Below are 13,520 nucleotides of genomic sequence, written 5' to 3' on the forward strand. Positions count from 1 at the left end.
TGCTTTGGAAAAGCTGCCACTGGTTATCTCGAGGGTCAGGTGCGAGGTCTTGGGTAAAGATGCTAATTAGTGCATATGGAACTGTCAGTGCTTACAGTGTTTTTGCAATTACTGTTTGTGTAAGGTACCGTAAGGCTTTTAGAGTGCTCCCTTTGTTATGTTATCCAAACATGTGGAAATAAATCTTTGTCATTTGCAAACGAGAAGTCTTTGTTGAGATAAAAACGCACAACAGAAGCTTATACAGCAAAGCTACAATAGGTATGCAATATTCCTTTAAAAGGCTGTAAGTATGTTATTAGTATTGGAGTGGCAACAAAAAACATCTCTGCCCCTCCCCTATGAAAGTAACATTCAGTTATATATATTCAGTGTTATTTATATTATTTTGGTTGCTTATAATTACGTTGCATATTTTCTCTGGCGCAGTTTCTCCACTGTCTCCAGGACCGAAATTGTCATTGTCCAGTGTAGAGTTTCAGACAGCGGAGAACCTGTACTACGCTGTAAACGAATCACTCAGTAACATGTGAGGTGTGAGAAATTGCAGCAAGCAATTAAACCGACCAATTAAATGAAACGCTCAAATGTTCTGGACCGGTAAAATGTGAAGTGGGAGCGAGCGCTTGCGCACTGCCGTCGGAAAAGAACAACCTTAGAGATGCCACAAACCGAAATTAATGTCAGATGTTTGTTTGTAGTTTACGTCGACATCACGAAAGAGATTAAAATCAGATCGCTCCCGAGTCAATGTGCCGGGATTCCTTGTAAACACTGGGCTGCTGTTTAGGGCTTTTTCATATGAATGTAAGCCTTCCACGTCAGAAGAGCATTCTGGGAAAGTTTATAGGCACCACCACAAAGGCAACTTTTGTTGAGGGCATCTGTCCCAAGCACAGCTTTTGCTGGCCTGTTGCCTCGGGTGACCACCTTGGCAACATGTTGGCAACAGCTAGGCAACTCGCTGGCAAATGGTCCTAAATTGTGACCTTTAAGCTGTAAATGGAATGGGCTGTTAGGGCGAAGCACTGGCTGGCGCAGCCCAAATGAACCAAAACTGGTTTTGCATTTATGGATATGCTTTCCCCAGCAACAGGGGTGACGTGGCGTGCTTATGGTGAACATTTTGAGCTCTATGTGGTGAACCATATTCCACAGTTACAATCGGAAACACTATGGTCGGGCAATTTCCTCTGACAGAGGTGAGTAGAGGCTGCACTCTGTTTCAGTGTGCAGCATTGTATGTTCTGAGTTTACCAGTAAAGTATTCCATAAAGGAGTCACACAATATAACTGAGCCCACTGTATAACTTGCCAACTGAGAGCTGCTTCAAGGGTGAGCCATTAGTATACGCATGTTGACATGTTTCAGAGAACTTCCCAAGTCTTTGTAATTCATTCACATGCACACATATTGCTATTTAAGTGAGTACTATGACTCAGGGCCTCAAAACGCACCACACAATGAAAGCAATTCTGCCAGAGCTTGGAACTTTAGTTCAAAAAAATAAAAAAGGCACCTTCATTAGCCATAGGTTTTGTCACAGTCTTTGCAGGCATGTCAAAAAAACAGAGACACCTCATATATCAACCACCAATGCTTTGGCGTTTAGATTCCACAAGCCATTGAGTTGGGGGGGGGGGGGGGGGGGGGGCACCTCACAATATTAAGCCCACTCTCAAAGCAGGATATTACACTCCTACTAATTCCTCTGAACTTTTCAGTAAGATGTCGCCTCACCCAATTATATATTAGAAGCAGTCCGTGGGGGGGAGGGGAGGAAAGTGCAGTGGAGGGTACGGCATTGTGGGTAAAAAAAAAAGGTCCTCCACAGGCACCCAGCCCGGAGGAAGCGTTTGTTACTTTGGCAGTGGAATCACTTTGTGGTTGGGAAAGGGGGGCAGGGGTATGAGTCTGATTATCCCTCTTCTGGATGTGTTCCCCTTCACTCCCACACCACTTGGCCACACATTCAATGCACCAGGAAGTCTCCCTCATCAGCAGGCCCGGGTCACCCCCAGCCTCCGAAGGAAGTGGGCCACTTTGTGTTGAACTTGGACGTGCCTTTGTTTAGCAAATGTGTCGCCAGTGTCAGATGGTGATGGCTCTTTCAACATCCTAAATAGTACGTTTTGGTAGCATGATGACTGTGTGCATTTGTGCAAATTGCCGGATCTGAAACCACTTCCTCATTTACAGCTGGAGTACTCAGCCATGTTCTTTAACATCATCATAATGCAGAGACTGGCCACAATTACATAGGAGGGGACAGAAGGTTATAGTTTAAGATCTGACATACATATTTGGCATGTGTTCCAGGTTTTAAAAATATGCATTGTGTAACGCACATGGTAGTGTATTAGTGTATGCGTTTAAGTGTCTCTCAAAAGATTTGCACACATCAAATGTCATCACGTGTTTAGATTTTTCTTCTTCCATGAACACTGCATTGTAGATCTTCAGTAGTTACAGGTATGAACTACACATTGAAAGGCCAAGATTTTCACTCATGAGGTAAGGCATGCGTCATGTCCACAAACCCTGCAAATAATGCTTTCAGAATAAACCCGTTTTAGATTTCTTCCCTTCCTTGGCCACTTTTTCAAAACTGAGCAAACATTTCCGACACATGAGGAAGTCTTACAGATAGGGTGGCATGTCTGAGAGGAACCAGGAAGCGTGTGGAACTCATCAGGATCCAGCTGGCCACTTTTTATTTGGTTAACCTGGCGGGTGAATATTTTGGGATGCTATTGCTGCAGAGACCCCGCCGGGGCAGCCGGAGATCAGATGCTGGGGTGTCAGACTACCCACAGAGGGGGTGGGGACAGAGGAGCAGCAGGCCCCAAGTGCAGGTCAGTGGACCAATCTGGACAATCTGTTTGTCAGATGTGAGAGCAAAAAATTCACAGTCCCTTCACCTTATGTTAAGTAAGATGCTCTTACCCAGAGTGACTTTCAGCAAAAGAGAATAGAGGTGTATCTTTTCAGGTTATATAAACAACAGTGTCAGATCTGGTTAACATCACTCCCAGACCAGTGAGAGCCAGCACAATACAATTCAAGCATCACCCCAAGTTAAAACCTAGACAGCCTAGAAAACTATGGGAAGTCATCAAGTACATACACTACCATATATCTCAATGTCACTAAATCACAATAAATAAATTTCAAACACAAACAGGCAATTCCAGAGGAAACCAGGGGGCTGTACTACAAAGTAACTGGCTTATCCAGGTAACTTCAGGAGTAACTCCGTGATGTCGAGTGTAACTTCCCGATTAACCCGTACTACGAAAGGTGGATAAGTCTTACCCGAGGTATGTTGTCATGGCAATTTATGCTGCATCTCTAAACTGCTCCGAGCAGGTTATCTTCATGGTTAACTCGATATTACCCTATATAAGCACCGCCCCTTTCGCCTACAATCTTGTCAAGAAAAATGCCGGCACATTTGGAAGACCCAGTCGACATTGGCGCACGGATTGTGAGAGGCTCACTTCGCAGGGCGAGGGTGTTTAGAGACCGTCAGAATCCTCTAGCTCAGCGTTTCTCAAACCTCTCCTGGTGGCCCATTGTCCTGCGTATCTTCTATCTATCTTTGCTGCTTGATTAAATCAGGTGTGCTCAGCTAATCAAAAGTGCCACTGATGAGTTCAGTCAGGTAGGTAGAGCAAGGACAGACAGAAGATATGCAGGACAGTTGGCTGCCAGGAGTAGGATTGAGAAACACTGCTCTAGTTTACCCTGGTGATGTTCTCTATGAAAGATATTGATTCTCGTCTGAGGCAATTCAGTATCTTTGCCGGCTTCTAGGGCCAAACGTCTCCAATAGCACTCGCTGGAGTAATGCCCTCACTGTTGAACAGACAGTGTGCCTTGCTTTACGATATTTTGCCAGCAGACACTTCATGTATTCCATCGGTGATGCTGAACATCTGAGCAAGAATACTGTATGCTGTGCAGTTCGCAAGGTGGTACTTGCTCTCACTAAACTGCTGGATGCATTTGTTGTGTTCCCTGGCCATTTAAGCATTCTCAAGATCAAAGAGGCTTTTTATGTGATCGGAGGTAATTCACAATATAAAAATACTTGGTCTATTTTTAATATGCATAGGCTAGGCCTATATACAGAACACATTTTTTTCCATAGGAATCCTGAGGGTGATTGGTGCAATTGATTGTACGCATATCCCTATAAGAGCACCCCTGAGAGGACATGAGGGGGATTATGTGAACAGGAAGTCATATCACAGCATCAATGTTCAGGTATTTGATTATGTTGTGTTTGATCTGACATGTAGGCTAGCCTACATTAAACTTAAAACTTCTACTTATATTCAAGACAAAGACACATTAGGTGGTGATTTTCTTACAATGGTAGTATGTTACAATGGCCTGAAATCCTTGGTCAGATGACATGTGATCCCCATTTAATGGTGACCAGTCTGGAGGCTAGATGGCCTGGGTCTGTGCACGATATTTCGGGAATCCACCCCTGGTAAGAGATTTGAACAAGGTAAGGCAACCACCACTCTATATTTCACACATCATGCTGTATTGTGACAATTTCTTTCTATCTTTCAAAGGGCATTTTGATGGTCTACTGCTTGGGAACAAAGGCTACCCGTGTCTGCGTTACCTGATGACCCCCTATCCTGACCCACAAACAAGGGCACAAATAAAATATAATGTGGCTCACAGTAACACAAGGGTCAGGATAGAGATGACATTTGAGGTCATCAAAGCACGCTTTGCTTGCCTACAAGGCTTGCGGGTGTGTCCGGAGCGGGCATGTGAGGTGGTGGCAGCATGTGTGGTGCTCCATAACATTGCCATATTAGAAAAGAAAGAGAACCAGGCCAGCTGCTGATGCCACCAGATGTAGTGGGCCCAGTGACACTGGATTACCCAACAGGAAGAGCCGTCAGAGACGCCATCACAAATCAATTTTTTGATCAATAAAAAAGACACATGAAATTATTCTTTTTTGATTTATGTATTTATTTATTGGCATTCTCCCTTTCCTAGAAATTAAAAGAAAAAAAGTTACAGATGGTAGAGACATTGATCAAAGGATGGTCAGTGTATAGCAATACCTTTTTGTCATGTTCCAGTTTTTCTATTTCCAGTTTAAGTTTTTTTTTATTTGTAGCATTTTTTTCTGGCAGTCGAGCTCAAGCATACGCTTATAGAGCCACCGCACGTTGTCAAATCCAGCCTGCACAGCAAAACACAATGAGAGAACGAACATGGCATGCAGGGTTCGGCATCATTAGTGTTACATATTGTCAGTATGAATAATCCTTTTAATAGCAAAGGAAAAGCTGCCCTTTGAGTTCTCTGAGAGGCCTGAGAGGAGGTAGCCATGGGTGGGGAGAGTGGTTGATTTAGCTCCTCCTGAAAGACAATAATGCGATTGCCAACTAACCAAAGCTTTGTTCTCTTGAAGGTTCATCCTCATTCAATAGATGTATGACTGGAAATATCAGCTCATGACAATTTGCCATACATAGCCTAGTATTAGCCTATGTTCACAGTTAAATAGACATAAAAATACAAGTGATGAAATGGGTCAACCTCGTCAATGTAAGACATGTCTGACATTGTCTCCTTACCCAAGTCCTCCTGAAAAAAAATAAAGAGAAAAGCTGTTAAGCTGTGTCAACATATCAGCATTGATAAATCCACAGAACTCCTCAATTATTTCCACACTTACCTCTACCTGAGAGTCAGAATGAAGGGCATACTGGTGGCTGGAGCAGATCAATAGTATCCCCCTCAACTGTACATAAGACAGGCATGTAAACTACATAAAATTATTTTAAACTGGGCAATTAAAACAATTGATATGATATTATCCTGTACACAAAGGGTGGACATTGAGCTGCCACCAGTCAGAACTGACTGCCCCCTCGACCCCCTCCTTTATAGGCCTTCCTCTCCTCTGCCTGTGAAAATATAGCAGGAGGTGGCTATATATTCACTATCTCTGCCTTTTTTTCTGTTTGCTGTGAACACGTGAATATGCTATTATAAGTGTAGGTTACACACACTGTAAAAAAATTATGCTGCTCCAACTTAAAAAAGTAAGGCAACAAGCTGCACAGCCTTTTTAAGTAAACTCAACTTAGGGGGAGAAAGGGTCTAAAATGTGAATTTCTGAGTTCAATGAAATTACAATTTCAAGTTTTATCAACTGTAAAAATGACGTTTACCAGATTACACATTTGCTGCCAGTACTTTTAAGCCTGAGTTAGGTGAACTGGTGGATTTGTATCAATTCAGTTTGTAGTTGTTAAAACTACTGAAAGTATGTTGTCTAAAAGAGGTTAACTAGGCCCAAATAATATAACTTTTCCCTTTTGTTGCTGTAACTTGAAATCTTAAGGCAACAGGCTTCACAGCCTTTTTTAAGTTTACTCAACTTTGTCTTACTCAACGGGTCAATGTCAGAAATGTAGCCCATGTGTAGGCTATAATTAAACTATCGTAATTGTTTTTACATATTTAGAGAGACTCGGCTATTTTACGTGTCCTTACATCTCAATCATCTTACAAATAAAAGAAGAATCCGTAAGACAAAATAGAGAACATACGACAAGAACACTGTTCTTACGAATTTACTCCTCTCTGGCTTTGTTGGCCGCCACGGTGACGATGTTAGATTTAGCCGTTAACGTTTCTTTAAACTCCTCATATCCTAACATTATCAATGTGCATTCTTTGGGGAAAAATACAGAGCACGAGCCATTGTGCAAAAACTCTGCCTGCGTTGCCTTTTATGCGAACGCGCACGAACTTCGTTATCTGAGAGAAGCAAAAGCAAAGAAAAGCCATAACAATGTATACATTTTTGACTTTGTATTGCACACAAAAATATGTGGGTGTGTTTTCCAGCACACTCTTCACACTTTCTTTGTTTTCACTGAACTACGGATTCCGAAATAAGGATGTCTATATGATTACAAGATTCTTAGAAGTTGTCTGAAAAGGAACAATTGTATGTTTGAGTATTTAACATCTGATAACCAATCTACTCGACAAATAGACTTCCTGTGGAACATAACCAGTCGTCTCCACTGTCAAATAAGAGATTGCCTGTTAAAACTAAATATTTTTGTAAACATTCTGAATGTGCATTCTAGGTTTTAAAAAGAACTAATGCAATTATGTTTCAGTTGCTCGAAATGTGTTTCAATGCTCCTGTGCCCACAACGGAAGGTTTCTTTTTCTTTTTTCCCAGGTCTTAAAGTTGCTCATTTACTTTTCATTAAAATCCCTTCCCTTCTTTAAAGAGGATCAAAGACGCTTCGATCTGCTCTCTGTTAAAAGTTTACTACGCGTATTGATGTACTAAAAAGCAACGGACGTCCACAAGGGTGTTTTAACACAGTCCAGACTTAAGACATTAAAAAATCAATGTTCTACTCTCCGAAAGCTTAAAGGAGACTGTAATTTAAGCTAAGGAAAAAACAGCCACAAACGACCGTAACGAGTTTAGTCCGGATCATAAAATTTAATTGCTCCAGTCAGATCCTAAGGGGGTCATCTTGTTTTAATGTCTCGAAGCTGGAAAAAGCTTTTCAAAAACAGCGCGAAAACTCCCTGCTCACAAGAACAAAATTATTCTGCGGTGGTTTAGGGCCTCTTTTTCTTAACTAGATTGTTGAGGTCTTCAGAAATTGTAAATGGCACATCGCTGAAAAGTGCATCAGACTGTTATTCAAGTTCAGCAATTAATTAGATTATATTAATTTATATGCGAGCGAGCTTGTGTTAATGGTAACCTCAAAGATTTCTCAGTCACTTTTCATTGGCTAAACATGAAAGAAATTTGCGCAAAAACAATCATAATAATAAACAATCTCCTGCGCGTTGACAAAACGACTCCTGCGCTTGCTGTCGCATTTTCTGTGCGGAATGCAGAACGAGTAGCCCCTGCTTATCTGTTGAAAATGTTAAGGACCTGAGCCCTCATGTCAAAACCATTATCGACACTTCTTTGGATTCTATTAAGCACGATAGGGACATATTCCCCTGGGAAATCAGAAAATAATATGATCAGCATAAACATCACAGCCTCGGACACGTTGAATGACGATGTATCAACTCAGACCTGCTCTGGCAGGAGTGGAGGGGCTGGGGGATGCCATGGCTGCGAAACATAATATCCATGTTGTTACCATGAAGAGCAGAATACGTATATGTTGCGTTCTGTCAACATTGCAGAAACCTTATAGAACGTCGCGTTAAAATGATGCACCATCTGATCCGCTCACTCGTACCCCATGCTCAGGGTGTTTGCTGTGCGATTTGTATTTAGTCATTCATAATGAATCACTGGCCACTGCAGCGACACACGTGTGGAAGCAGCGATCTCTCATTAATGGAGCCAGTTTCCTACGCCCATCCCGTACACCTCATTGATCTGCCGGTGGATTAGGGAGGGGCTGGGGGAAAGGGAAGCCATTCATAAGGCAGGAAGCTACAGCTGTGGTTTCCTCTCCCAGTATATTAGTTGATTACATTTCCCCACCCAACACAACACAGCAAGGCTGGGGCAGGCCAATGCTGATCCTTACAGCAAAGTGAATGCTGGTTATGGCTGTGCTCTGAGTGGCACTGCGCTATAGAGCAGGGCTTCACAACCCAAGTTTGGCTTGCAGCTGTCTTTCCCTTGGGCGAGGTACTTAACTTGAATTGCCCCAGCTGTATAACTGGATTACATGTAAAAAAATGTAAGCTGTGTCAATCGCTCCAGATGAAGGCATCAGCAAAGCCAACACAATGCAACCTGAGTACCAAAGAGGCCCTAAGGGGCCTTTCTGAATGTGTACTAGAGAATAACGCAAGCCCCAGCATAGTAGGCCTACATAATCATACACACACCCTGAACACAGTGTTAGGCACAGTGAGGAGTGTGATAATCATGCACACACCCTGAACATGCTGCATTAGGAGCGGGCAAAAGGATGGAACAAGAGCCTGCCCTCCGCCTTGAAGCTCCTGAGTGCAACAGTGCCTTTTTAATGCATTTGCAAATAGAAGTAACATGAACAAAGTTCCAACCAGAGTTGGTTTCAATGCCATTTCAATTCAGACAATTCAGGGAGTTAACTGAAATTCATTTCATGAATTGAATATTCCTAATCAGCTTCTGTGAATATTTTCAATTAACAAATTGAATTTCAGTTCATTTCCTGAACTGACTGAATTGAATTGGAATTAGCCCCTGTTCTGATTTCAACCCCCATGTAATCTTCATGAGGATCTTCAGTTTGCATTGTGGGATAAACTGCCCCTGGGCCAGTCTGAATGTGTGCACACAGAGTTTTGGATAAGGGCATACAAAAGAGGGCAGCACAGTGGTGTGGCTTTTAGAAGCAGGACCTTTTACCCAGAGGTTGCTGGTTTGATTCCCAGGTGGGCCACCACTGTTGTACACTTGGGCAAGGTACTTACCTCAGATTGTCCCATTAAATGGCCATCTGCACAAATGGATAACATGTAGAAATTGTACGCTTTGTAAGTCACTCTGGATAAGAGCTTCTGCTAAGATAATGTCATATAAATCTTTGTGGCTAGCCGTTTTGCTAATGGGTGCAGACCCTGACTGTTTTACGTCCCTTTGCATTGGAGCAACATTAAAACCTTTTTGTTAGTAAATGGAAATTTCCTGTGTTACTCATCTCACACTTGAGGGAATGCTAGTACAAAGCGGTAAGAGATTATTGTATCTTTTTTGTATTTTTCTCAATTCTTAAAACAAAGCCCTTGTCTGATACAGTGCGAGTGGAGTTACCCCCAAATTATCTCTTTAATACAGTTCCTGATGGACTTGGTTTTCATTCTACCTCAAGTGCATGTTTATTGTTCAAAGTACTAACTGTGGCAGAAAGAGAAATAACAGAAATTTAACAATCTGCCTAATTGAAGGAACACACACACCAGGATCACTCTGAACTCTCACATCTTGCAGAGGAATTTTAATTAATGCCAGCGCTGAAACACTGGGAAAAATGGGAGCCCCCTGGGTTTATCTGTTAATGTTTTTGACACCTCCTCCGTGTTCCCATTTTAAACAGACCTCTGTTATGTAAACTACTGGTGTTTTGCTATTGCTGTTTGTATTGGGGGAGAGCAATGGGCTTCATAACAAAACCCATTTTAAGCAGACATGTTATGTGCTGATATTTTTTGAAATTTAAATGCTGCGAGTAAGTGGTTGGATTGGGGGGGGGGGGGGGTGATGACTGAATTAGCTCTACGATTTTACAACAAGGGAAAGTAACAAATGCAAAAATTCAACAAAAAGGCCCTAATGACCCCCATGGAAGAGCAACATGAAGTTCGTGGAATGCGAGAACCCTGTATCCACACAGGAAGTGCCTCCTGTTGACTTCCTGTCCTGGTTGGAGTTTTCCAGTTCAGTGGACAAGGAGTGGAGTCTTGTGTCGTGTTCAACGGTGTCTTGCTCCTTAATCAGTGTGAAAGGCGCCTGTCTCCCTCCGGGTTGCCTAAATGGGTGGCTGTCGACCTCAGCCAGATTCGGACAAGGGGGAGAACAGAAGTTGGCTGGTTAAACATGTATTCGCAGCGAGACCTCTCCACGGACGCTCCCGTTCTATGTTACTTCACACCTCGGTGGCGACGGAATGCCTAACACCTAACCCCTCCCCCCTTTGTAATCCTCTTTTTTGCTGTGCTAATGTGGCTATCAGACAGAAGGCCATTAAGAGCAGGCAGACAGATCAGATGGTCATCCTCTTTCCGGCAAAGCATCAGATCTTTCTTCCTGCTCCAGACAGGAATGGAATTGTGTTTTCCTCCGTTTCCGTTGTTACTCATTGCATGTTTAAATGTGTGCCTCCAGCCTGTCATTTAAAGCGAGAATGTTTAAAGTGGGATTTTTTTTTTTTAAATTTCATGTTGAATTGCACTGTGTTATTATTATCATTTTCTTGGCAGACAGTCTCCTTCAGGGCAACCTAAAGTGCCAATTAAAAACTCCTTTCCCCAAAAAAGCCAGGGTTCGAGACAAGAGAATGCTGAAGAGAAACACATATTGCCAAGAAGATTCAAAACACTAAATGTAGTTATATACTTACTGTATGGTGTATTTTCTTAGCACAAAACATCATTGTCACAGTGACTTCAGTTATGGCTAGCAGTCATGGGTAGGAATACATGTATGATATTTTGTACCTCATAATCCCAAGGCAAGTTGAGGTGGCTGCTCCTTCGGTGTGTCTGGAGTTCATGGTGCAGACTACTCAGAGGCACAGGGATCCACTTTCGAGCGTGGCCTTGGGGGTGTTAAAATCTAGTACTCCCACAACCCCTTCCAGAAAAGGGGATTGCTTCCTTAGGGGACCACATCGCTCCACCAGTTGCTAAATCTGAGCCCCTTGGCTGGGCTTACAGACCGTATGCAGGCCCCTTGCACACTGCGGGGACCAGATGTCAATGAGAACACTCATCAGCAGCACCCCCTGCAGGTAGGCATTTACTGTGGGTATCAAATGGGGTGGAGTGCTTATTTTAATGCACCACCCCAATTCACAGTTTGACTCCAGGAAGGTGAAACTAAATGCCAAACACAACATATTCACTTAGAAATCAGTCAAATAAATGTAATTGGCATATTGCTGATTACTTACTTAATTATGAAGTGCAGTAGATGGAAAAACATGGAGACAGCTCTTAATATTACCAGGTTTTGTCATATCTATTCACCATAAGTGAGAAAGTAATGGGGGATACTGGTTTCTAAAACACAACAGTAAGCTTCTAGAGACCCAACGTGCGGTACTTCCTAACTATGCTTGCACTTTTCCCCTTTTCCATTCTGGGTTTGGAATCATCTTCTACACTCTTTCACTGAGAGTGGAAACACAACTAATACAATGCTCTGATACACTCTCGTGCAGCCAGTGGTTTCTTTTTGCACTACAGGTTCCATCATGCACCACAGGAGAGCAAACACTGAACAGAGGATAGGCAGATCCCCCCAATGACATCTTCTGATAGACTTGTAGGCACCTTATGAATCACAAGAGGGTGATATTGAGCAGTGAGGGGACCTTGGCTAATGTAACCTAGTCTACCCTGGGGGAATGGAGCTGATGATGTTTTGCCAGTGTGGAGTCACAGGCACTGTTGAATAATGCTGTGTGCTACAGGGCTTTGTGTTACAAAGGCCTTAACTGGCTAGACTTTACCCTGGGGCAGAAACAAATACCAGCACCAATCCTATACTTTATTACATCACTTTGTTGTCATCTAGCAGATGTTCTTATCCAGAGTGACTTACATAGGTTAGGCTTTTATTCATTTATATAGCTGGATATTTACTGAGGCAATCATAAGTACCTTGCTGCCTAAGGGTAAAACAGTAGTGCCCCAGCGGGAAATCGAACTAGCAACCTTTCGGTTCTAAGCCCTGCTCCTTACCACTACAACATACTGCTCCTCCTTTTATCAAAGCAACAACCTTTGAATGAAGTATTTTAGAGATTACAATGACATTATAGAATTCCATTACAAATTTTAGAGCTTTTTTCACAAATTTTGCAGAGCAGGATGCTGGCTCCAGGTGTGCTAGGCAGTTCTATTTAGCAGGAAGAGGAAGTCGTGAAGACAATCCAATGAGTAAATGGGAGTGATTCTGACGGGTTGTTGCCTGAAATGGGCAGGTTGGGTCACGTCGGGATTTAAGGTAGCGGGGGAGAAGCATTGTCATGGTAACGGATGCAGAGAACATCCAACTGGCATAGCCTTGCACATGAGGAGTCCAACACGAGAGGGGAGAGACAAAGAGACCAGAAAATTAGGCTCTGTCTAAAATAGAAGGGGGGGGGGTGTCAGGGACAATGATCCAATCTGATTTACAGATGAGGGGTGAACGGTGCTGCCACAAGACAAAAACCCGAGATTAGCGTTTAAATGGAGCAGGAGGAATCCAAAGTGGGAGGAATCACAGATGCAACAAGAAGAGTAATGAGGTGTGAGCAGGTTAACACCTCCAAAGCACAGGAAGAGAGAGAGAGCATGTGTGTGTGTGTAAAATAAAATATGAACTAAGAAACTGTTAGATGGGGATTAATTTAGGAGGTGGACTACAAAAAGGTGGAAACAGATCAACAGCTGTTAAAAAAATCCAAGTAAACCCTCTTTTTAAAGACAGGACCAATAAGTGCAGTTGTGAACAAACAGAACATGATGAAATAAATAATGGTTAGGTTTCAAAAACTTGAATTTGCCCAAGTCTGTCGATCTAACAATGCAATAACGTGAAAGCATTTCTTGTTTTGAACATTCTTCAACACATGCGATAACTAAAAGGTTATATATACATGTATTATATAACATGTAAGCTACAGAACTCCCTAAAGGCATTCACAGCCTCATTCTCTACACTGTATGTGACTGAAAGCTTTTTAATCCACAAACAACCACATATTTCACTGTCAGGGAGGCTGACCACAACAAACAAGCTTTTTAAAGTCTCTGAACC

General features: G+C 42.5%; 1 pseudogene; it reads left to right on the plus strand.

The window, feature by feature from the left end:
• Positions 1-3,443: 3,443 nt before the first annotated feature.
• Positions 3,444-4,966, plus strand: LOC118790408 (annotated as a pseudogene).
• Positions 4,967-13,520: the final 8,554 nt, after the last annotated feature.

This window comes from Megalops cyprinoides, chromosome 15 (assembly GCF_013368585.1).
Source record: "Megalops cyprinoides isolate fMegCyp1 chromosome 15, fMegCyp1.pri, whole genome shotgun sequence".
In the NCBI taxonomy this organism is placed as follows: domain Eukaryota; kingdom Metazoa; phylum Chordata; class Actinopteri; order Elopiformes; family Megalopidae; genus Megalops; species Megalops cyprinoides.